The following is a 26,102-nucleotide window of genomic DNA, read 5'->3' as shown; positions in this document are numbered from 1 at the left end:
CTGATCATAATTCAGTCAAATACAACTAATACAGCTTCTTTCATGCGTCACTTGATGGCCATAAATGTGACTATCAAGCCTTACATAGATTGAAGCCATATATATATTGGTATATATAGGCTAGAAATATTATTTCAAATAAACTATAACAAACAAGAGAGTCTTCATGGCTCCTGATCGCTCTGAGTTTTACAACTTACTTTTTGGTTTTTTTTGGTAGAGAGTCGAGCATGTGAAATACCCGTGGAATCATTTTGAAATATGGCTAGTATTTTTTGAACAGGATGTTTTTTACTAATTAATTACGGGTAGGTAATAACGTTTTGTTATGTGAGTGTGAATGCACGATATAAAGAAACAGTAATTTTCTGTTTCGGAGGCGGTTTTGATGTGGGGTTATGGATGGGCAAATGGATAATGTGGGCAGCGGTGATGACAACGATATGATACTAAGAAACAATATCAAGAAAAGAAACACAATAAATAAGAAGTAAATATTGTGGGATGGTGGGTTGGAGCTTAAAGGAATGGATTAAGAGTTACATTAGAAACATCTTAGTGAAATTATTTTACATTCAAATAGCGGTACGATAACAGACGATAGTGAATTTTTATATAAAGCCATATAAGAAAGCCTATCTCCACCTTTTGGATGCCAGCAAAATGGTCTGAATGAATATGGGAAAGAATGACTGTAGGAATTACTGCTGTTCAACCATTTTGAAATCAATATGCGAACTCAGAGAAGACGATTTTCAAAGTTTCCAAATAGCAATATATTGAAAACTAGCCCCGTTGAACTGGCTGTCATTTATTTTAACGAAACAGAATTATTTATGAGAATTAGGAAGAAGGTATCTAAAGGAATTTCTGTTATACACAGTATACTTTTTGTGTTGCTAAATAACTGAAATTGGCTCAAAGGTATTAGAGGAGGTTTTCTTTAAAGGAATGTTTTGACGACAGACGCAGACGGACCGACGGGCCGATAGACGGACAACGAACATTCAACGATCCTTAAAACTCACTAGGAACACTTTGTGCTCAGGTGAGCCAAAAAGTACGCAGGAAACACTTCTCATCCTAACCTGTGCAGCTTATCCATTTACTGACTTGTATGTTATATTGGTCTCAGTACAATCATCGTAGTATTGACATCACCATGACCGCTTTTAGTTAAAAAAATTAAAAGAATCAATAACGTGGACAATAATGTACACACGTTTGTTTTGTTCATCAAAGCTCGTGTTAAATAAAGTATACTGTTGCACGCAAATTCTGATAACAAATTTAATATAGTATCAATGCTACAAGAGATGCCCTTATTTTTAATTATCTGATTTCAAACATACTGTTTGTCGATACTGACACATAATTACGTAAATGATTGAGAGCTATAAACGCACAGAATATTTCGAAGAATTGATATGAACATGAAATTTTAGGGATTTCTAATTCATCATAAAATCAATGTAACTCCGTATATAGAAGTCTCAACTTAAAGAACGTAGCCGCCAATAAAGCACTCTCTCTACATGGAAATAGTGGTATGTGTAAACGTTTACAAAAACGAACACAGTGGCTGGTCATGCGTAACCATGAAAACAATTGAATGAAATACGAAAGCAAAGAAGTAAAATAAAACATACACAAACATGACCGAAGATAATAACACAGAATGGTACAGTCTTAGAACGGTCAGTGAACAAACCATTACTTGGAAAGTTTCATCTAGTTTACCCCCATTATGTTCCTATATCACAAGACGGCGGGAATAAAATTACTTCCTGACCTTTGAAACCCTTATTCTTTTTACAAACGTAACAGTTACCATTACTAATGGAGCGATGTGTATTTAAAACAGAAAGCATCTCTTTTATTTAGTAATAAAAAAGAAGTATGAGATACGTGACGCGCAATTAGTTCCCATGGGAAAACCAATAACCTGTCGGAAACATCATTGTGAAACCTGACAAAAATGCCTAATTAGAAATCTTACAAGCAAAGACTGTAGTGTATGAATGATTGTCCTAAAGATCAATTATACAAAACACGAACATGGATACACCAGGAATAGTCAAGTTAAAAAAGCAGCCAAGAAGAATTTAAACTGCTTACTAATGTATCATACCTCCCTCTAAGTCACTCACATGTTCAATTGACGTCTTTACCAATCGTTATTTCATATTAGAATAAATTATTCATTGAGTGAGTGCCAGATATGCATTGCATAATCACTATTACCCGTATTAAATATCATATTCTGGATATAGTCGGATAAGCAAAATAGTAAGGAAACATAAGTGTATCCAGGTAGGTTATTTCTAGAAGACATTGTGTGTAAAATGGTAGAAAACGACGATTAAAACTGCTTTTAGCTAAAAAGAACACCAAAAACGAAAACATAATATTATCTGCATGGTATAAGTACATCATACATAATATTTAAGTATTATTAAAAGTAAAACAATGATAAAGTAATTTCAAAGAACACCAATACAAAATCATAAACAATGCACGAAGTAATACGCAATGCTATAAAACGTCCTTGGACAGACAAACATCATTAGTGTATTAAACTGTAGTCAAGGAGAAATAACTCTAACATGGTTTAGATTTATAAGTTTTAAAATGAAACTCTCGGGAATTACTCGGGAATCAAACTAACAGCTTTTACTTATCATCTGATTTTACAACAAATGTATAAATCAATCAGTCTCAAGTCTGCCTTTAACAGACGGCAGTTGGATAAGAAAATATTAATTTCCGTAATTACTCATTCTCAGTCATAGTACAGTCATTCAAAAACGTTCAAACTGTTGCGTGATTAAAATCCGATATATCGGAGCATGCAAAAACAGCAAATAAGAGGAAACTTCAAAAGAACTGAAATGCTTTAGATATTCTTAATTGATTAGTGATGGCTTCATGCTTACTTACACATAATTAAACCGATATGACAATAAAGAACAAAATCAAAGAAAAGATCTGACAAGATGCTATTAAATATGACATTTTGATAGGGCATTTAGGAAATTCTTTTTCTGTGGCACGTGAGTGAAAAGAATAACACTTCTATGAAACAGAATAAGAACTTGATAATATGAAACTCGGGAGAAGAAAAATAACGTTTTTGCTGCAGTTGGTTAAATAGAGCCTAACCATTGTTAACTGGTAACTGTTTTACAAGTTAAAGCCTATATAAACATAAAATGATCATCTTGTAAAATTTTGGTTGCAATGACTGTTTTAAATATTGGTAATCAGTGTGTGGAACCCCAGGATCGGGCACAAAGGCAAGACCATTCTACATTATTGACATTCCGTATCACCCTGTTTAATCAGGGAGTCAGTGGCGCAGTCGTTAGCAGTTTGGACTACAACGACAGCGATCCGGGATCGATTCCCGGTTGCGGCTGATATCCCGACTAGTTTTCAGTGCTGGGTGATTTACTTTACTTGACACTGTTTCCAACAGTATCGATCTAAACTGGATGCTAGGGAGGTAAATATGCCATGGGCACGGCTGGAAGTAAGTTGGTCCGTCCATTCCAGGTCGATTGTTGCAATTTATTCTGTAAAGCACTTTTGAATGTGTACATGTGCATGAAAAGAGTTCTATATAAATGTGGTATAATAATAATAATAAATAATAATAATAATAATGATTGGCATATTCCAAAAGTTTCAAAAGCGCATGGCACTATTAAGTTAGTAAAGTACCAATATTCAAAGGTATACAATGAATAGTTCCTAATCTTGAAAGAAAATAGTGACATCACTGTACTAATAAACTTTGATAATGTGGCAGTTGACCTAAATCCAATTGACACTGTTTATTTTCCAATACAGGTAAATCCAATATTTGCTTTACAATAGATCTATGACGGATTATCTTTGAACACCCCTGGACTTATTGGACTCACCTGCCACATTATCAAAGTTTATTAGTAAGTTGGTCCGTTCTTTGCAGCCACTACTATTTACATTATTTATATAAACTATTTCGAATGATGTTGCAATTACCTTGAAATTAAACCTATAAAAAATTTAAATATGAAAGTATATTATATCTGATTGCTAACTTCATTCTTGTTTGTCTTTGAGTTGTCTTAAGGTTCATGCAATGTTTTTCGGTTTTTCATTGTTCTGCAAAATGTATTGATTAGATCAACGGTAAATTTGTTTCATTTCAAAGCAGACATCTATCCACATATTATTTTTCATTCTGTAGAGATTATTATCGTTGTGTGACAGACAGTTGAAGTCATAGCTGATTATCGGCTTTACTATAGAAGCCTTAATCCCCTCTAGTTAACACGAAAATGATAGAGACAATATGATTATGTAGCACGGCGTCCTTTTTTCCTGTGAAAAATGATTAAACAAGACGCCAGTTGTAACAGTAAAATGGTAAGTTTAGGTAAGCGTAACCAAGTTTACGACTCGTGGTAGAAACACTGCTTACAAGACTAGAATCAGTTTTGACAACTTAATATTTTCCTAGATGCCTTAATATAACACAGCATGTTCAGATATTACCCTTGACGTCTCTATCATTTCCACGTTAACTCGGTGGTCAATTAAGCACACGCTTCCATACCTTTCCTACAAGTGGAATAAAATTGATACACTGCTCGACAGAGTCTTGCGTTTTATTATTTTATTCAACTAGTAAGAAAGATATCCATGCAATATCCAACATCTAGCGAATGAAAGTACATTTTATGGACGAAATATGATGAAAGATATTGCGGTATTTTAAACACGATAATAAATCTATTATTCATACCGATGTAGCCACGCTCGAATATGTCCGTGACCTTCTTGAGCAATCCACTGAAGTAAACAACCAATTCTGCATCTGCCCGTAAGCTAACGCTTTGCTAGAATACCCGCTGGAAATAGAAATATAAACTATAATTCTAAAAAATGTAATGAAAGAAGAATTATTTCGTAAACAAATGCCACACTCTTATATAATGTAGATAAAATTATCATTAAAATTGTAATAACTATTGTATTGAATAACTATATTGTCAAAATACACATATACAAATTGTTTGATAAAAAAGTTATGAAACATGTTTTGACAATAATATGTAAATATTCAGACTAAACAACAATAAAAACTGATTGACATCTCTATATTTTGTTTAAAAATTACAGATTTTGAACGGACCTATACTGTTTCATTAGGTGAAAAATCGCAATATTCATAACTACCGAAGTTGTCTGCAGACAAAACTACGGTGCCCCTAAAGTGACATGTTACACACTTTTTTTCCAATTAGGTAATGTGAGACTTTTTTTATTTCGTTTAAACGAAATCATTTCGTTTAAACGAAATCATTTAGAGATTATTTCGTTTAAACGAAATAGTTATTTCGTTTAAACGAAATCATTTCGTTTAAACGAAATAAAAAAAAAGTCTCACATTACCTAATTGGAAAAAATGTGTGTAACATGTCACTTTAGGGGCACCGTACAAAACGCTATATACAAGGGAATTTATTCCGAATCACTCTTTCCATTTAAGAATCGGAAGAGTTGTCCCGTCAAATACGATCTACATGAAACAGTAAAGCGTTTTTAAGTGTTGGTTTCAAAAAATGCTAGATATAAAATAATAATTAGTGACAAAATATCAAAATTGAGATAACAAAATGTTCACAAAGAGCGTTCGTTTGCCTTTCAAATTTGAAGTAATTGTTTCAAGATTTTCAATGGTTCTAAATAAGTCGCCATTGCGCGTATTTTTCAAATCTCTAAATACGTGTATCACTTACTTAACATCATACATTTAAATATTCAGTAAAAGATTAAAATGATTATGATAAAAATAACATAACCGTATATTTTTGATTTCCTCATTGGCCTTTTATATATACACCTCTTTATTTTCATGATGCATCGATGCTTTAGAATTTCCGTTGCCATGACAACACAAATAACATTTATTTGTAAAATGTAGTAGAATTTTATTTGCCTTAGATATGTATTACTATATACTTCTTTCTAGTTTCGGCATGAACGTTAGAAAAACAATGATTTTTAAATATTTTAAACTACTTATTATGCAATAATTATATCATGTCACTAATACAGGTTTTCTCGTGGAATGACCCAGATATATACACTTAAAACGAGATTAGCTAAACACAGTCTATTGTATCGTCATGTGACAGAAACAAACGTTATCAATTATATGTTATTGCTTTTATATTAGACAGACTATAGTATCAGCGAGGTTTTGTATATTCTATAAATTTTAAACTTCTTTTCCCTTCACTTGTTTGGATAACGGAAGTCATACTTATTTCAGAAGCATAATATCTGTTACAAGAACGTGATAAAATATGTATTTGCGTGCAACAAAGCATTAATTTGCTTAAATGGAAGTCCATTGTTTTGACTGATGAACTTCATTTTAATTTAAATAATGACAAAGCATGTCTGCTTTTGTTGCATTTTAGCACTTGTAATGAAAATGTTTAGTGATGCAAGAGTTACAAAAGTGTATTAAGTTCACATCTCATAGCCATAGGTTTTCAGATGTTGTCATTCTAGTTTTAGTTGAAAAAAGAATTCATGTAGCATTACATGACAACTGACAGACTTGTACAAATCTGAAGTGTGTAGGCAAAGCTTCGGAGAAATATAAACGTCAGTTCAGGACACATACTACTGTCTTGAATCAACTGAAATACTTCATCAATAAAAATATATTTTCTTAGCAAATGAATATTAATGAGCATATTAAATGTGTATGGTCTTTTATTAAAATGAATAAAGATTTCGGACAGTCGATGCTCCATTATCATATTATCTCAATAAAAAGAATTCCACAGCAATTATAAATAACAAGCTTTGCAGATGGCATCTAAGAATCAGTAAATCCTTTTTCAAAAGATTTTCTTGACAAGTAAATGACCAGAAAAGCCGTTTTAAACGTTAATTAATATATTACAGAGGGGGTAAAAGACGTACAAATTTTAAACACAGAAGAGAAAAGAAAACAGTTCACAATACGGTTGTAAAAATGTATCAATATGTGATATTGAATATATATCATTTGTTACTTTACGAATTATATAATTAAACCAGACAAATGTTAAATTTAATAAAATTGGCCTATCATCTGGAAAAATAAATGTTGCCAAAAAGTCTGCTTGATAAACAAAACTGTGTAGTTTAAGAAGCAATGATAGAACAGACGACAGTGTTTCAAGTTTTTTTTACAATGTATTTAATGTGCATACATGTTAAAAATATTTGATATTATCGCAGGCCTGGTGTTGTGGTTAGACATTTTGTTAGCACATCTCTCTCGTACGATGAAAGAAATAATTTTTATCGAAGATTTACTTTATACAATTTATGAGATAAATGATAATTTTTGTTTAATTTGTCATAGCTTGTGTTCTTTACCACAAAATAGTTTTTCAATAGTTTTGTATACGAATGTATTGTGTGACTATATTGCTTCTAAAAAGTGGCAAATACATTTGTACTGAAGCATAGGTACGTAAAATGATAAAAAAAACACCTGCATTGTTTCCTAATAGTCAAATTCAGGCATTATTTGAACTGACAATAGTATTATAGTAAGAAATATAGCAAACTTCTATTTCTTGAAAATTAAGGTAATTCAAGGAGTTTGTTTTGCCAAAAGTGTATGCTTTACCTTGCAAATTGTATTAAAGATGCGTACTTACTGGAATTTGAAATACAATATCATAAATTTTATAGTATATTTGACAAAATGAACCGTAGGTTTATGCATATAACAGAACTGAGTAATTTAATTTCCCAATTAAAATTTATATAGACAGAAATGCAACAACATGAAACACGTATCTCAAATGTTTAAAAGATATGATGGAACTACTTTCTGAAAAAAAAAGTGTTTTCGTCTCAGACGGAAATATCTTAATCACATTAGATGCCCTTGATGGATAATTGCTTATTCGAAATGATTACTGATAGCTTTGTAATGGGAGATACTTCTGTTTATACAATTTGTTGATTGTGTTTTGAATCCCAGTGGTGATATGAAAACATGTTATTTCAATACAGATTCTTTTGTTCTAAACTTCTACGCAAAACAATAAAATAACCTGTATATCATTTTTTCTCGAGCTGATCTATCGAAGTAACTATTGTATAAGATAGAGCTTACGATTATTTGAAAATCTTCTACATACCTGCAACAATATACCAAATACTTGTCGGTCTTGTTAAAACACAATACATGACTTGAAGCATATTTACTAACAAGAATATTACTTTGAACATTAATCTTGATTTACAGTAAACAAAATTAACATTTACAAACCGCCCAAGAAAGCAACATACTTGTAGATCAGTGGCCTCTTTTGGTTCGGAATAACGACAACACACACATTCCTACTATGACATTGATCTTGCATTTAGAGTAGATCATGCAACACACCAGAAACCGCAGTAACTTAATCAACATGTTAAAACACCTACATGTAATTTATGTACAAAGCTAGCTATAAGATTTATCTCATAGAGATTAAGGAAGGAAACATACTTTCAAATATAAAATGTTTAATTTGAATTGACACACATGCATTTATACAGTATAAATTGTAGGTCTCTAAACATTTCGACATTCAATATAAGAAGCTGCTCTTGAAATGCAAAAGGCAGATGAAACCATCACCATATATCAATAGAGAAAAGTAGCTTATTTAATAAAAAGTTAGTTTATGTGCGTAATATAATAATTGTACTTTTTACAGACCCAAGCACGTTTTAACGACCTAGATAGAAAATACACTACTGATACTAGATGGTAAAGTAATCAGGCTAAAAAGATTTTTTCTCTCTTTTTCTTATGACACCTGTCAACAAAAATCATTAAGAAAATACTTGAACGCTAATTAGATCGCTGAAGGACATACTTTTTGGAAAATGAATGTTGCATTCATATTGAGATGTTATAGCTTATTATATTAAGAACCTGCACTTAGAATACTATTTTACAGACCCCGCCAAATGAATTAGAAAAGAGTTTTGTTGCATCCAAGCTGTAACAGCAAAGTATGAGTATGGTTGGAACGGAAATTTCATTGGCTGTCAGAATATGTGCACGCAAATTTCTGATTCCTGTGGAAATTGTATTTTTTTACCAGTTCATTAAGGATTTTTGAATTCAAAATTTGCATTGCTGTATTATTTGCATCATTTTGTAGAGAAAAACACGTTTTCGCGGAAACTGTTTGTTCTCGAGTGACATCAAATTGTATTATTTATTTGAAATCAGTCAGCATTGCACATAATAATTTTCATGAAGATATTCTGAATTTCAAAAAGATCCCTATATCCATACTAGTTATGTTCTAATTAATCACGGTGTTGAAGAATTATATATAAATGATAACCACGCGACCATCGAAGAATGCTTTCGTCGTTGACGAATTCTGATGTCCTTAAAATTTTCACAAAGCAAGCTAAATCTACTAGAAGTGCTATGTGCATGCATAATGATGTTTAACTAGCCATATATGCAAATACTGACAATTCCTGATCATTGTGTACAAAATTTTCCAAATAACTGTAATTACACCAAACAGTGCCACCATATTTTTTTTTCCTAATTTCGACAAAAATTGATACATAAGATTTTCGTCAATATTAATCAGCATTTTTGTACTGATTAATTAACACGGATCTAACTGATTCCAAATACTAATATATACTCAGAAGTAGTGGTTACCTTTTACATGCGATTAATTTCATAACTAAGCGGCTTTTGCAAATCATCTGATTGTGCATTTGTGGTTTCAATCTTGTCCCTGACAAAATGCGCAACGATGTAACACAAGTTAAATCTTTAATTAGCAATTTAATACTGTTCAGCTTTGTGAAATCATATAATAAATACTATTATAACAAAGGACTAATAACCGCATGTGCATTAGAAATATCAGAGTTATTTTTAATACACTACACTATGTCGTAATGTTTTATATCTAGTTTGTCATTGTGAAAAGTTTTAACAAATTCCCTTACTCCGGACATAGAGTTATGAGTAAATTAGATAAATGAGGAAAATTTGAGAAGTAAACAAGGTAGAGTTATGGTTCGTGTACACTGCATATCCCCTAAATGTTCCATCCTCTTTTGCTCCGGGCAAGTAATTTTAATAAAGGAAAAAGAGATAACGAATAAAGTTACAAACTAAGGCAGATATGTAGAATTCAAGACTGCGTCCTGTGCTCCCTAACGTATTTTCACATGTTCTGGATATGAGCCATGCCATGAGAAAACCAACATAGTGGCTTTGAGACCAGCATGGATCCAGACCAGCCTGCGCGTCCGCGCAGTCTGGTCAGGATCCATGCTGTTCGCTAATGGTTTCTCTAATAATAAAAGTCTTTGAAAGCGAACATCATGGATCCTGACCAGACTGCGCGGATGCGCAGGCTGGTCTGGATCTATGCTGGTCGCAAAGCCACTATGTTGGTTTTCCCATGGCGCGGCTCATATACTTTGACAAAAAATGCTGATACCCTTATTATGACAAAGTATATTTATCATAACGTCCACACATTATTTACAGAGAATGTTAGAACTAATTTATGTCAGTTTAGATGAAAATCTGAACCAAAGTTTACACTACGTATCAAGAATAGATACATATCATTTAAGTTCAACACAACTCAAACTCTTTTATTCTCTCAATTCATGGCATACATGAAAACATGAGGTAAAACATGTAACATTTTATAATCGAGGCTCTTTATATGAACAGTTAATGTGTATTTAAGTAAAGAAACTGTACACTACAACAATGATTATACTCACTAAGCAAAATCTACATCTATAAATTGGTTTCCAACAATCTACTTTATCGAAGTATAATTTATATCAGACATGATGAAATACCTTGATATTTTTGTTTTTAAATAAAATAGTAAAATATGATATAATTGTGGAGGGCCACACAGAAAAATAAACAAACAAAACATCTGTGAGCATTTGATAGTCTGTTAAGTTTGACAGTATGGTAAGGTAAGTCAAATTAATTGATATAGGTGGCATGTGTGGTCAAACCATTTGTAACATGATTCGGATTGAAATTGGGAAATAAAGTGGAATTTCAGATAGATCATTATTTAAAAGCCCACGAAACGAAACAGAAGACTGAATCAAATGCAATTCATTAAATTAATGGACAAAAACACGTCAAATCAAAACAATTCAATACTTGTCAAGGTACAAAAATGCGTTTGAAGTATAAGTCGTAACTGCTATACAAGTTCTATAGACTTACTTCTTAGTAGTCGACATGTGTTATTATGGTATTGGAATATGGCACAATAGTTATCATATTCACATCTTGATTAAGATACTTTTGTTTCAAATATGTATAGCAGTGAAGAGCAACAAAATTAGACACAAGTAAAAGTATAGTCTATAACTTACCTAGAAGATATAATTTAATCAACGAACAAACTTAGAAAGGATGTATTTCATGAACTTACTCAGTTTCGTTTGTTCAGTTTTGTTTTCAGATGTCATTAATTGGGACAGTTTAAGAGTATTTGGTCTTCTGTAATAGTAAGGTTTAATATATCTAATTCGTTCTTGTCTAAGATTTTGGCATTCTAGCAAATAATGAAATTCATCTCCTATTTTATCACATGATATACACTTTCTGTCACTTAAGGGAATTCTTGCCCAGTTACCTGTTTCTATTGGCATTCGGTGGTTCCTAGTTCTAAACTTTGCAAAGGTTAAACATGAAGAAATTGAGTATTTTGCTAGGTACTTTTCAAATCCAAATTCTGTTTTGAATATTCTATAAAATGAACTTTTGGATGAATTTTCAATGCTGGAGTGCCATTCGTTTATAAAAAGGTCTTTAAGCTTTTGTCTTATTGTCAATTTAAGCCATTTAATGCTCGGGAATGTGTGATCGTTCTATATATTAAATGTACCACACTTTATAAAGATTTGCTTAATATTATATAACCATGGGTATTGTTTTTTGAAATTGTCACCATTTAGTGTTCTTGATGTTGATATAATACATTGGTATACTTTTGAAGATAACTTGGACATTGGATTATTGTTGTCACTGTTACATATTCGCGCCCAAAAACTAATTATTCGTTCTTCAATATCTAATCGTAACGGGGGGCATCCAGTTTCACCATAGACCATATAATTCGGAGTTGACTGTTTCATTTTAAGAATGTGTTTCAAAAATTTTAACTGAACCCTTTCTATAACATCTATGTTCCCAAATCCCCAAATTTCAGAACCATACAGTAGAACTGGCTTGATTGTTTTTTGGAATAGTTCAATTTGCATATCTATTGGCTATTGTAAACGATTTGAATTTCTCAATAGACTGTACATAGCTCTTGTTGCTTGCGATGCAATATGTTTCTTACATTTATAGAAAGACCCGCTTCTACTGAAATATATACCTAGGTATTTATATTCATTAACGATTTCAATTGGTTGATTATGATAAGTAAAATTAAAGTTTCGCTGTCGACCTTTTGAGAATATAAGAAATTTTGACTTCGAAGTATTTACAGTAAGTTTCCAATGGTTACAGTATTCTGCATATGTGTTAAGTGCATTTTGCAGTTCAGTTTCTGAATCAGACATAATGACTGTGTCATCGGCGTATAAAAGTATAAATAATTTTATTAGATCTATTGTTCCATCTTCATGTGCAATTGGTATATTTACGCCGTTAATACTTCCATTAGTACTAAAGTATTCATGTAAGTCGTTTAAAAACATAGAAAATAATAAGGGCGATAAATTTTCGTCTTGACGTACGCCGATGTTACTTGGGAAAAAAATTGATAGTTCAGAATTTACCCTTACGCAAGACTTTATATTCTTATACAAATTTTTAATTAAGTTAAGACATTTTCCATTTATATTTAAATTTGCAATTTTGAACCATAATCCATCTCTCCAAACTGAATCAAAAGCTTGTTTTAGGTCTATAAAAGCACAAAACAATTTCTTTTTGTTATTATTTAGTGATTGTATGAGTTGATGTAGAATAAACATGTTATCTGATGTAGAGTAGCCTTTCCGGAATCCTGCTTGAGTGTTATGCAAAAGATTATTGCTTTCAACATATTTTGTGATTCTTTCGTTTAATATACACGTAAAAAATTTTCCTAAACAACTCAGTAATGTAATGGGTCTGTAATTTTCTGGTTTACTTATATCACCTTTATTTTTGTAAATAGGATTGAATAATTCAATGGTCCATGATTCTGGAATAACACCGGTATCTAAAACGAGATTAAATAATTTTACATAAATATGTTTCATTTGGGAATACGTATGTTTAATGTGTTCATTGACTATTTTATCATATCCGCTAGCTTTGTTTGATTTAAGAGTCTTTATTGATTTTTCAATTTCATCTTCTGTAATTATTCTATTTATTTCTACATTTAATGTTTCTTCAGTTTCATGGTTATTTGTATTATCTGAATGCATATTTAAATCATTATTTTCAATATTGTCAGCGTAATTCACATCTCTAAAGAAATTATATAAATCGTCGGTGGGTGCTTCAGTAGCAGTTGCTTTCTTCTCATTCAATATTTTCCAAAATTGTCTGGGATCATTTGTTTTAAGTCGTTTCAGTTTTCTAATATTTTTAGATTTTGATTTGTTATGAAATAATTTTAATGTATCTTTATATGTTTTGCTTTTTGTTTTCAGATTAGTTTTGTTTACTTCTGATTTTCTTAGTTTATATAGGTATTTGGCTCGATGGAAATCTCTTCTAGCATTTTTGCATTTAAATCCGAACCATTTCGGTGCGTTTTGGTTATTATTTTGCTTATTTTCAGTTGTTGGTTCATTTCGATATCCAAATACCTTGACAGCTGTGTCTATGAATAAAGAAGCTATATCGTTAACGATTTCATCAGCTTCAGTTTGATTAAAGTCATTTACAAGTGTAAATGTTAAAAGTTTTCCATTGATTTCATGTATTTTGTTATTATCTAACGTATTAATGTAGTCGTTTTGTTTAGATTTATCCCACAGCTTTATTGATGGATTTTTATTTATTTTGGGTTTCACTGCTGACTATTTTCAAAACTAAAACAAAACTCAACCGGGTTGTGGGCATCAGAAAAGAGCGGACAAAAGTCGAGTACACTAACTGAACAAATATCTTTAAAAGAAGTGAATTGCAAATGACATAGTCTATCGTACTTACACTTTTACATATTGTTAAGCCATTCTTGTCACCGTTTATTCTTCCATTCATTATATACAAATTATTAGTTTGCAGAAATTCTATTAATCGATATCCGTAATTATTAACTGAATTGTCGCTGTTGCATCGTATTTTATTTATGTTTGGCGCGATATCAAATTTCGACATTTCTAAATTATATTCATCGGAAATTTCATCTAAATGCAATATCTCACTTAATTCATTGTCGAATATAATATAGTCATTAAGGGATTTAGTCCTCGAGTTAAAGTCTCCAAAAATACAATGAGCAGAGTATTTGTTGACAAAACTATTAAATTCAGTTTGAATTTCCAGAAAAGGATCAGAAGATGCATATTCAGAATTTTCTGGTGGTATATATACTACACCGCAGAGTAAATCTGTTTCAGTTTTCGTTAACAGTTTTGATATTGTAAACCATAGCACAAGTGTACTCTCTGTATTCAAAATAGTTATATATTTGGACAGTTCATTCTTTATTAGTAGCGCTAGTCCCCCTGACTTTCGTCTGGAGATTGATTTACGGCTTTTAACATGTATAACAAAATTTTTAACCTCTACTGAGTCTGAATCATTAAGTTTTGATTCTTGTATTCCTACCAAACTGTATTGATTAATTAAATCTAGAAATTCCGGGCAATATAGTTTACTTTGGAGACCGCAGACATTTAAAGATAGCATTTTAATTTGATTTTCTGTATGAGTGAGAGAGCCCATGTTATATTCACTATTGCGCGGTGATGAACTACTATCAGGATCGGCTTTATCGTCCAAATTTACGGAATCACGGTGATAACTTATATTATTCTGTTTATGAGACATTGCGTCAAAATGCTAACAAATAATAGTATTTTCAAACAGTTATCAATAAATTGGACATTTTAGTCGATACATCATACAACTATACAGGGTCAATATAATCGTGTTCATGCACGTAAGTTAATAAATAGTAGTATTTAATAAGGTATTACACGGTTCTCCACCATAATACCAAAAACCGTACAGATCATCGCAATCACAATAAGGTTTTAACGTCTACAATAAATTGGATCAAATAAATTTTCGGTATAATACTTATACAAATGAGAATTATCCCGATTGAAAAATTAGTGTTACAAAGACAGATGTTACAATTATTGTCAATAATTAAAAGATTGTGGCATACAAAATTGGCGAAACTTACTAATACTAATAAATCAGAGTTCATTTTGCATTTGATTGAATAAATTGGTTTATAATAAAGCAATCTGATCTATACACGTAATTAGGGTCAAACTACTTGCGTTATATAAAGACCATTTACCGTTATAATCATAATAATGATGAGAAAGTTCAGAATAATTTTCGTACTGATTGGTCACCGAATATACAAATTTTGTGTCACTGTCCGTATTATGTGACCTTCCACACCTGTCCTACTTAAGGACATTGTCATTGTTAAATGTTTTCGAATGAGGTTCTGCTGTGGTTTCTACTGGGGTCATATTTTTCCACGGGTTATCTACCATGTCATCACTATAGCTTGCATCTTTGTCTATGATGCGATTGTCACATACAATTTTGTCTTTGGGAACATTTTTCGGGGGTTCAATATAACAATCTTCATCAGTAAATCGCTTACTCGATGTTTCATTATCAAGAGGGGAGCGGTCTTTTCTCTTGATTTGTTCACTACGGTTTACGTCACTCAAACAAGCATAACGATTTGGCGTCGTAAAGTTAATAGTACGTTGATACGAAACTGCACCAGCAGCGTTATCACGAGGGTAAACATTGGCTCCTTCATGGTGGGGTGGTCTTGGGGGTCCGGTGTACGGTCGTTGAGATCTTAGTGAGTAGGAGTCCTGTTGTTCTCCGTATTTGGGTGGATTTTCAGGACGATATAACGTACGTGATATCCCAACTTTGTCAATGTATCTCCTATCAGCTGGGTTATATAGTTTATTGTTCACATAGAGGCGATCTCTAACCAGAACACATTTTTCACCTTGTTCGGACAATTTGCGTACGACAGGATAAAGCATCTTGCGTTTGTCCTCAATTTCCTTCGGGAAGTGCTCATGAATTTTAATTTTTGTTTGCTTTTTGTTTAGAACGAAACCAGCCTTTCGAATAATTTCACGATCACATGCGCTGTCAAATTGGGCTATAATTGGGCGTGGACGTTTCGTTTCAGCAGCCCTTGCGGGATTACCAACTCGTTGTACACGCTTAAATTTGATGTCGGAAACACTTGTTGGGATCTCTTCTTGAATTTCATCGTCACCCTGAATTTTGTCGTTTAAAAATTTTCTGAATGTATGTTCAACGTTTTCACGGGTTGTTTGACTTTTGTCACTTTTATCATTTTGGTCAGAGTCTGAATTTTTGGGCCGGGCCTCATCAATACCAAAAATAATAAGTTCGATTAAAGGATTCTTAATGTGATAATTACATTTTTGATTTGTACGAGTACAAGACAAAATAAAACATTGTCCTTTGTTTTGTTTTGTTTATAGCTCCGTTTCTGTTATTAAGAACGAGTAGTTAACCTAGCTTGTGTTCCTAGATTGTGTACCAGTACTTACCACTTCTCTACAAGTAACTGTCAACTTTCTCCACATAAATCAGAGATGAACACATAATTTCAGACACAATGTTCTTGATCAAATCGTCATGTAGAACATACGCCTCGCCATGATATTTCGCTGCAGTTCTCTTTCCCTTTTGAGCTAGACCGGGCATATTCCTTTGAATCGAATAGCACTATACAGTTACGAGTTTACACTAAATCATTCTACTTCTCACGATAGTATCTCCGTAAGTCGCGCAACAATTATCTTCATAACCTGTAGTGTTTGTCATATAGTTAAAGGCGCATTTATTGTTATGAACGCAGTCTTTTCTACCGACTGCATAATATCAAAGAAACATCAACATGGTTCTTTTATTTGGTATATTGATATAATCCGAATTAATCAGTAAATAGTTTTGGCACATTTATGCTTGACTGCTCAATCAGAGTATCAGTTTTGTTTTTCAGAACATACTTCACGTATGACCTATAGGACTGAATAGTAACATGTACAAATTTTACTTGCTTATGAATTCATTTGTAATAAAAATCCGTTTCTTTAGCCGTCCACGCTTTTTGCAACGTTTTTGACATTAGTTGCTGCTCCGGAAACGTTCATAAACTTTAAAAATACCAGTAAAGGTGTATTTAAAGGTAAAGGTGGACGGATAGCTCAGTTGTTTGCACACTGGCCTTCCAATCCTGAGGTCGGGGGTTCGATCCGCGGCAGCTACTCGGGAATTTTCAGAAACGCTTTTCAGTGTTTCCCACCCAACTAGGCGTTGCGTGTATCAGTGCTATACACTGGGCACGTTAAAAGAACCAGGCTGTCTATTCGCAAAGAGCTAGGCTAAGTTAGCCGGACAAGCCTGTATCTGATTTCTGATCTCTCTGTCGTGGGGGCTTTGTCTCACTCTGTCCCTCTGGTCAGATCGCTCTGTGTCTGTACTAGTAGAGGATGAATTATGCGCCCTGTGTGGCTGCATTTGAACTATGTAAAGCGCCTTTGAACGTGAAATTGATCATGAAAACGGCGCTATATAAATCTGGTAAAATAATAATAATAATAATAATAATTATTAATAATAATAATATTTAAACAGTCAGTGGCAAGATTGTACCCACCGTCATGCGAATCAAGCAATAACGTTTAAAAACAATATTGTTGGTGGGCCGGTGGTCTAGTAGTAACACGCTTGACTGTCAACCCAGAGGTTCAGGGTTCGAATTACGGTCCAGGCACTGGAAATTTCTGAGATGCTCTTGAGTGTCTCCGACCTAACTAGAGGCCTGTACTGGTTCTTCCCAGGAAAGACTAGGCTAAGTTAGCCGGACACGTCTGTATCTAAAATGTTCTCTTTGTCTATTCTGGGGGCTTTATCGCACTCTGTTTTTCTGGTCAGATCGCTCTGTGTCTGTACTAGTAGAGGATGAATTTCGCGCCCTGTGTGGCTGCGTTTGCTATATGTAAAGAGCCTTTGAACGGGTTTATTATGAAAAGGGTGCTATATAAATCTGGTATAATAATAATGATGATAATATAATAATAATTGTTCAGATAAACATAGAACACATGATTTTTTCAATATTCGAAAAAGGCGATAAACTGAGGGCTAAAAGAAAGTCTCGTTGCTTATCTATATTTGAAATTGGGGGTATCTATCACTTTAGAAGATCTTAAAAATTTTATGTATGGATTTTCTAAAATGCCATCAAATATTCCTTTGATGAGTTAATGGACTAGACAAGTAAATAATATGACATTAGCCTCCATTAAAAGGGGAACTAGCAAGGTAAATGGACCTATAACCGGAATCACACTAGCTAAACATCAAGTATATTGACAATAAAGATATTATACCAACGTTAATATAGGTAATTTGACATTGCAATAAAGTTGATTTCCTATTACTTAACTGAACATTGTATTTCTCAGCACGACCCATTTAGATTGCCTTTTAACAGAAGGTGGCAGACAATGTAACGTTATAATTCAATATTTATTGTTTGGATGTCATACTACGTAAATATGTCATAGTGTCAAACATCTCAGCAAAATTCGAATCTGAATTAAATAAAAATATTAAAAATCACCGTTTCCTTGACTGTTGAAGCCCTAAGGACAGGAACAACAAAGGGAAGAAAAATCAAAAACAATTCTAAGTCCACAAAAAATATTCAAGTCCACAAAAAATCCTTACCAGGTACAGGTATGTCAAAATACACCTAAATATTGGAGGTACCATCCATGTTGTACCACAGAAAAGTGGTCTCGGTTTTTCTCTACAGCCAATAATAAAAAAGTTTCAAAATAAGCTATTTATAGTGACATAAAAGGGAAGTAATTAAAAAAAAAATATTGTAAGTGAACAAAAAAGGGATTTGCCAAACAAGAGGGTCATGATGACCCTGGATCGCTCTCCTGAATAATATGAGCTACATGTTTCAAATGTCAAACTGATGATAAGATATTAAGAAAGTCAGTAGGTCATATTCATGGTCAATGAAATTCAGTTTTACGATTGGTATGCAAAACTGTGTATGTCATCAAACTTTCAAGGTTGTATCGTAAAAAAAGGAAAGTAGGTCATTAGGTCAAGGTCACAGTCAAGTGACATCATATTACTTAGAGTCATCAGGTAATTATAATTAAACAGTCTTTTTTTTGTTGGAAATAGGATCAGATGACTTTTTAAGTATTTTTCTTATATAACTCACATTATAGCTAAGTGACCCCAGGGTGGGGCCTCTTTTAAACCCAGGGGCATAATTTGAACACCTTTGGTAGGCGACTACTAGACAATGCATCATACCAAATATCGAAAGCCTAGGTCATATGGTTTCAGACAAGAATATTTTAAAAGTTTTTTCCTATATAAGTCTATAAATAACTTTGGACCCCAAGGGCAGGGCCTCTTTTCACCCCATGGGTACAATTTGAATAATTTTGGTTGAGGACCATAAGACAATGCTACAAACCAACTATCAAAGGTCTTAGTGTTGTGGTTTCAGGGAAGAAGATATTTAAACTTTTTTTCCTATATAAGTCTATGTAAAAGTTGGGACCCCCGGGGCAGGGCCATATTTAATCCTAGAGGAATAATTTGAACAATCTTGGTAGAAGACTATTCAAAGCCCTAGACTGTGTGGTTTTGTACAAGAAGATTTTCAAAGTTTTCCCTATGTAAGTCTTTATAAACCATGTGACCCCCGGGGCGGGGCCATATTTGACCCTAAGGGAATAATTTGAACGATTTTGGTAGAGGACCACTAGATGATGCTACACACCAGATATCAAAGCCCTAAGCCCTGTGGTATTGGACAAGAAGATTTTCAAAGTTTTCCCTATTTAAGTTTATATAAACCATGTGACCACCGGGGCGGGGCCATATTTGACCCTAGGGGAGATAATTTGAACAATTCTGGTAGCGGACCACTAGTTAATGCTACACACCAGATATCAAAGCCCTAGGCCCTGTGGTTTTGGACAAGAAGATTTTTAAAGTTTTTCCTTTTAGTTGCCATGGCAACCAGAGTTCTGCATGGAATTCAATTCTTTGAATAATTTTGAAAGGGGGCCACCCAAGGATCATTCTTGTGAAGTTTGGTATAATTCTGCCAAGTGGTTTTCAAGGAGAAGATTTTTTTAGAAAATGTTGACGGACACACGACGCACGACGGACATTGAGCGGTCACAAAAGCTCACCATGAGCCTTTGGCTCAGGTGAGCTAATAAAAACAAGAGCACTGCAATGCAGTGCAATATACACAAAGTCATATATGTCCTTTGACCCCTAAGTATGACCTTGACCTTGAAGCGAGTCATCCGAAACATGCGCTCTGCACATCGTCTCGGTGTGGTGATTATTTGTGCCAATTTTCTTTGAAATCCATAAAGCAGTTCAAGAGTTACAGAGCGGACACGAAACAAACTGATATGACATTTGACCCCTATAAAGTGTGACCTTCACCTTGAAGCGAGACATCCAAAACATGCGATCTGCACGTCGTCTCTGTGTGGTTAACATTTGTGTCAAGTTTCCTTCAAGGGGTTCAAGAGTTACAGAGCGGACACGAAATTGCTAACGGACGGACAGACGGACACCGGGGGTATAATAACCTCAGGGGGAAGGCTGCGGTCATGACATTTTGTTTAAATAAGGCTATTATGATTGTTATCATTATTATTGTCGTTATTATTACTTTTATTATTATTATTATTATTATTATTATCATTATGTACAACGTCACTGAATATGTCATTGTATAGAAATAGCCGTTTAATCAAATCATTCCGTTTCAGTTTCAGTTTCAGTTTTCAGTTTAAATAAATCCAAACTTTCACTGCATAAAACATAAACGGTTAGGTTTGTAAATCAGTACATTATCACATCATTTATACGAGGTCTAAAATGTGAAAAGGTATTGAATCCTTATTAACCATGCATTTAAGCGATATGGTATGCACATTTGACTGTTTTGAAACTTAATTAAATTTAATTGGAAAAACATTAATTTGGTACTGATAGAAAAAAACACAAAGTATTCCTGTAGTCTTTTAAAATTACGTGATTCGTTTTGGAAGACAAACAGAGTTTGTACCTTTTAACAAATGCGTTTTATTTGCCAGTGGTATTTCTAAATTCCATTATTAATAACAAAAAAATAATATGACTTACATTTTGAATGATACCACTTGTTCTGAATTTACACCTACTACTTTTACGTTTAATTTAGGTGCTGCATTTAATGTCCTGTGTGTGCGTCTGCAAATGTTTGCGTCGGTTTATATATGAGCAGCGCCATGAGAAAACCAACATAGTGGCTTTGCGACCAGCATGGATCCAGACCAGCCTGCGCATCCGCGCAGTCTGGTCAGGATCCATTCTGTTCGCTTTCAAAGCCTATTGCAATTAGAGAAACTGTTAGCGAACAGCATGGATCCTGACCAGACTGCGCGGATGCGCAGGCTGGTCTGGATCCATGCTGGTCGCAAAGTCGCTACGTTGGTTTTACTCATGATTTTCATGTACGAGATTTAATTAAATATTACCATGTTTTACAATTTGTTTTCATTTTTCCAAATGCAATTTAAACAATGCATTTACGTGGAGAGAAATTGTAATGTTTTATATATATTGACAAATGAATGTCTTCTCACCAGAAGACCAAACGTCGGTCTTTCCTGTTCGATTTTATCTATCTTACTACGATGATAACAAAGTAATATCATCAATGCAAACTGCCCTCGATTTCTATGAATATATTTTCTAAGAAAGGTTATTGTTCTAGGAGAAAGCTTCATGTCGCTTATCGATAGTAAGGAGAACCGAGGGAGCGGTAGATCTATATGTGTTTATTACAGAAGCAGACTTATGACATCAAAAAACATGCCACCTTTTCAGATATCTTCAATTTAATATTCTAAGACAATATCGAACTATTTACAGATAGAATTAGGCAATAATATGTTGTTTTTCATTTTGTATCACGTTTGCTTTACATAGCTAAATGATACACTAGAAAGTGTATAACTATCAGCGAACAATAACAATTAAGTCAAGTGCACGTTCTTGAACATATACCTCATTATATAAAGAGATAAACTATTCAACGACTTGTCAAAAGAATACTTTCAACTGGAAAACCTTTGATGTTACACGAGTCTAAGAAAAACCCTATGATTATTATTGCCAGTAGTTCTAGGAGTTGGATGAGAAAATGAAATTACAAAACGTTCATATTTTGATGTATTTTGCAGGGCACTTTCATAAACCAACATAATGTAGTACTCAATGATGGTATTTCCTTTAAGTAGTTTATTTAGTTGTATTTAATTGTATTAGTTATGTCGATTATTACTTATCAATTAACAAATTACATCGTTGCCAAATAAAAAGATAGCAAAAAACAAATATAGAAACTACAAATATTTCCAATGTCTTAGAATATTTTCTCGCATTGCAATGGATCTTTTTCGTTTTACAATAAATATTTCAAAAGATAGAAAAAAAACATAATAAAAACATTCAAAATATTTCTGTTTTACAATAAATATTTTAAGACATTGAATAAATATATAAAGATAGAAAATAATTGTAGAAGATATAATATTGCAACACGTAACAAGCCATACGAGATATCAGTATTCTAGTATCTGCTCCACAGTCGAAGTTAACTGCAAAACCAGTTGAATGTAACATGGACACTTGCCTCCTGGAATCTCAAAATGAAAATTAAGACCTCTATCTGAATGTATCTCATCATGCCTAAAGGAGATTTTTTAATAGTTGCGCTGATATTTTGTATGGAAACAGTTCAATAGGCTATGCTGCATAACTAGTTTATTTACCTGCTTATTGATACAAAATTCCCAAAACAATGTAAAAATTCACGTTAGTTTTAAAATTATATCTAGCTACTACGGTATTATAGGCTCAAACAATGTTTCATAAAAGCAAATGTCATGTCATACAACAATCAAACAGCCTTTTATTCTTAAAATACTTTTCTTCCCTGAGTATAACTTAGGATTTGACATTAATTTCAGATGCATTGTACACTTTGATTTATCTCGATTTTAACCCTTTATAGACATAAGACCCAGATTGTTTTAGATGATATCAAGCCACGAGTATTTTACATTCATGCCATGGGAAAAACGTGTTTGAGCCAAGTAAAGCATGGCTGATCATAAGTTAGTTATATAATGAGACTGGAAATATTCAGTAATGAAATTGGAAATATTCAGTAATAATTCAAGTAGGGAAATGTGAACAATAATAAGCAGGAATATATGAACTTTAAATATTTCCAGAGCAAACATTCATTGCATGTCTGCACACAAAATTCCTATTAAATTTGATATTTTGCACGTAATAGCTGGCATCATATCCTAAGATAAATTGTATTACTATCGTGTGTCTCTATTCTAGACATACATGACAAATAAAGGTCAATGAAATGCAAGAGTTCCGCAAAGCGTGACAATATACGCTCTAGATCAGAGGAGGAGGAATAAAACTGAAAGTGTGTTTCTCGCAGGGGTAATGAAATACGGTTAAGTGATGGAATACTAAGGCACAGAGAAACTGAAGGTGATTTTTTCCCCTTTTTTTGTGTGTGAAGGGGATGGAGTAGTAATATGGATTGTTGCACTCCTCAAATGTTCTCCACCACCCACATGTATTCCAAGTTTGAAGTCAAAACCTGAATATTTTTAAATTGTGCTCCGGACAAAAAATACGAGGGATACATATAATATTTGGAGTACATTTTGAATCTATACTTTTACCTCACAACCAGGTTCTGACTATTTTCTCATCACAATCTACGAATATGCCAAGTTTGAAGTGAATACCTTGTATGCTCTGAGCACAAAGGATGCAGGATAGATTTGACCTCACTGTAATATGACTTACCGCCCTTGTTCATGCACTAGAATTCTAAAGCACAAGAAAATAAAAATAACCTTTTTATGTTTTTTATACTTTTTTATGGGATGAAGGGTAATTATGTCAAACGGGGAGTACTTTAGACTGCTTCACTCCTCTAATTCATCTCATCACAACCAATCTATATTTCCAACATTGATGTCAATACTAGTACCCTGGACAGATTTGAAGTTTTGTTCCACACATAAAACACAAAGGACAGATTTGAACTCTGTTTATGACCTCGACCTTTGATCTTTGCCATTTCTATATGCTCTGCACATGTCTCTTCGCCATCCTACCTATGTGCCAAGTTTGAAGTTAACACCTTGAGTGGTTATTAATTGGTGGTCTGGACACAAAATAGGACGGGTAGGTCTGACCTTACTGTGATCTTGACTTTCGACTGTCCTATGTGGTACATATGCTCTGCGCATCGTCTCATCTGTACCTTCCTATATCCCAAGATTATAGTCAATACCTGAATGGTTGATAAGTTGCGCTCCGGAAACGAAATATGAAATATAATTTTGACCTATAAACTTCAATTGTTAACCATGTCGTTTGACCTACCGACTTAGTTCTGCAAATTATCCTACTGTCAGTTACCTATATGCCAGAAGTCATTATCTTTAATCGTTAAGTTATGCTCCGGGCACGAAATATTATGTAAAAATTGACGTTTGAGTGCTATTTGTTACCTTGACCTATAACCTACCTACCTGCAACAGCCTTTTGGGCAATTCTAAAGTTAATGAGTCATCCTTCAGGACACGAATATGACAGACGGACGGACATAAGCACGCGCATTTACATGATACGTCCGTCGTTTTCAATAACGCGTGTAAAAAGGCCACACTATTATACTATTTTTACCTTGAGGAAATGTATAGTGTTTTCGGTAAGATTGCAGAAAGAAATCTTTCTAGAAGACGTAGTGTATGAATGACATGCCCGAATAATGTCAAGTGGAGCGGGCGGATGTGTGCCGTCACCTCCAGAAACTAGAAAGGCGCCAAATAAAAAAACTGAGTCCTAGTGACATTACAATCAGAAAAACAGGAGTACAACAATAGAGATGCTTCAGCGGCAGACCGTTTAATATAGCTATTAATTTATCGGTTCCATATGTAACATTTTGAACATAATAAATGAACAACGATTGCTAACTGATCGTGGTAACTCAGAAACCAACTGATCCAGAAAATGTAGAAACGCAACTGCTTTCTGTGCATTATTCTTTTATTTCCTAAGGGGTATATTATAATTGGAAAGTCATGTTCTAATTGTTTTACTGACGGTTATGTAAACTGAGTTATTCGACAGAACGTTTGTGTCAATGTACGGGCGACTGTTGAACGATTTTCGCTCCCATTTAGGATTGGAACGTAAGAGAACGCTTCAGTGAATTTCTTGAAAACAGAAATATCGTGTGACAGTTCCACAATCTGGGACACTATAGCTAGACACTACATCCTAAAAAACGTTAGAAATAATCGTTCGCCGCAGGGCAGATATAACATTCCTGCATGAATCAGTAGCGAAGGATGGATGGCTGCAGACAAATTGTCTGCTTTGTCTCACCCTGTCTCATTACTTGTAATGTTTTATCTACCAACTGACCTAACATACTGGGTAGATCGATCAGGGAAATGAACATGGGGCAGAAATATTGTTATTTTTAGTCACTATATTTAGATTTAGTTAAAAAGCATGTTTCTCACACTTTGATACTGAATGGAACATTTTGATATCCAAATAACCAGTATTTCTATGAGGTATGTTCAAAACGTTCCGACAGAGAGAACTTTTCTACCAACCGTCCGTCTTAATTTTTGTCTTCACG

The 26,102-nt window shown here is 33.4% G+C and overlaps 1 protein-coding gene across 7 annotated transcripts in view; it reads right to left on the bottom strand.

The window, feature by feature from the left end:
- Positions 1 to 26,102, bottom strand: part of LOC123544902 (muscarinic acetylcholine receptor M2-like) — a 131,155-nt gene that overhangs the window by 24,789 nt on the left and 80,264 nt on the right. For 5 of the 7 annotated variants that reach the window (XM_053540584.1, XM_053540589.1, XM_053540570.1 and 2 more), the window contains one exon: positions 4,793 to 4,898. The exons of the other annotated variants lie outside the window; for them this stretch is intronic. The gene's annotated coding sequence lies outside the window, so the exon portion shown is untranslated. The remainder of the gene's footprint in view (positions 1 to 4,792; positions 4,899 to 26,102) is intronic. 7 annotated transcript variants of the gene reach the window in all.

The sequence above is a fragment of the Mercenaria mercenaria genome, chromosome 1 (assembly GCF_021730395.1).
Source record: "Mercenaria mercenaria strain notata chromosome 1, MADL_Memer_1, whole genome shotgun sequence".
Taxonomy (NCBI): domain Eukaryota; kingdom Metazoa; phylum Mollusca; class Bivalvia; order Venerida; family Veneridae; genus Mercenaria; species Mercenaria mercenaria.
Note: the sequence above shows the minus strand (reverse complement) of the source record. Positions and strands in the feature narration are given on the sequence as shown.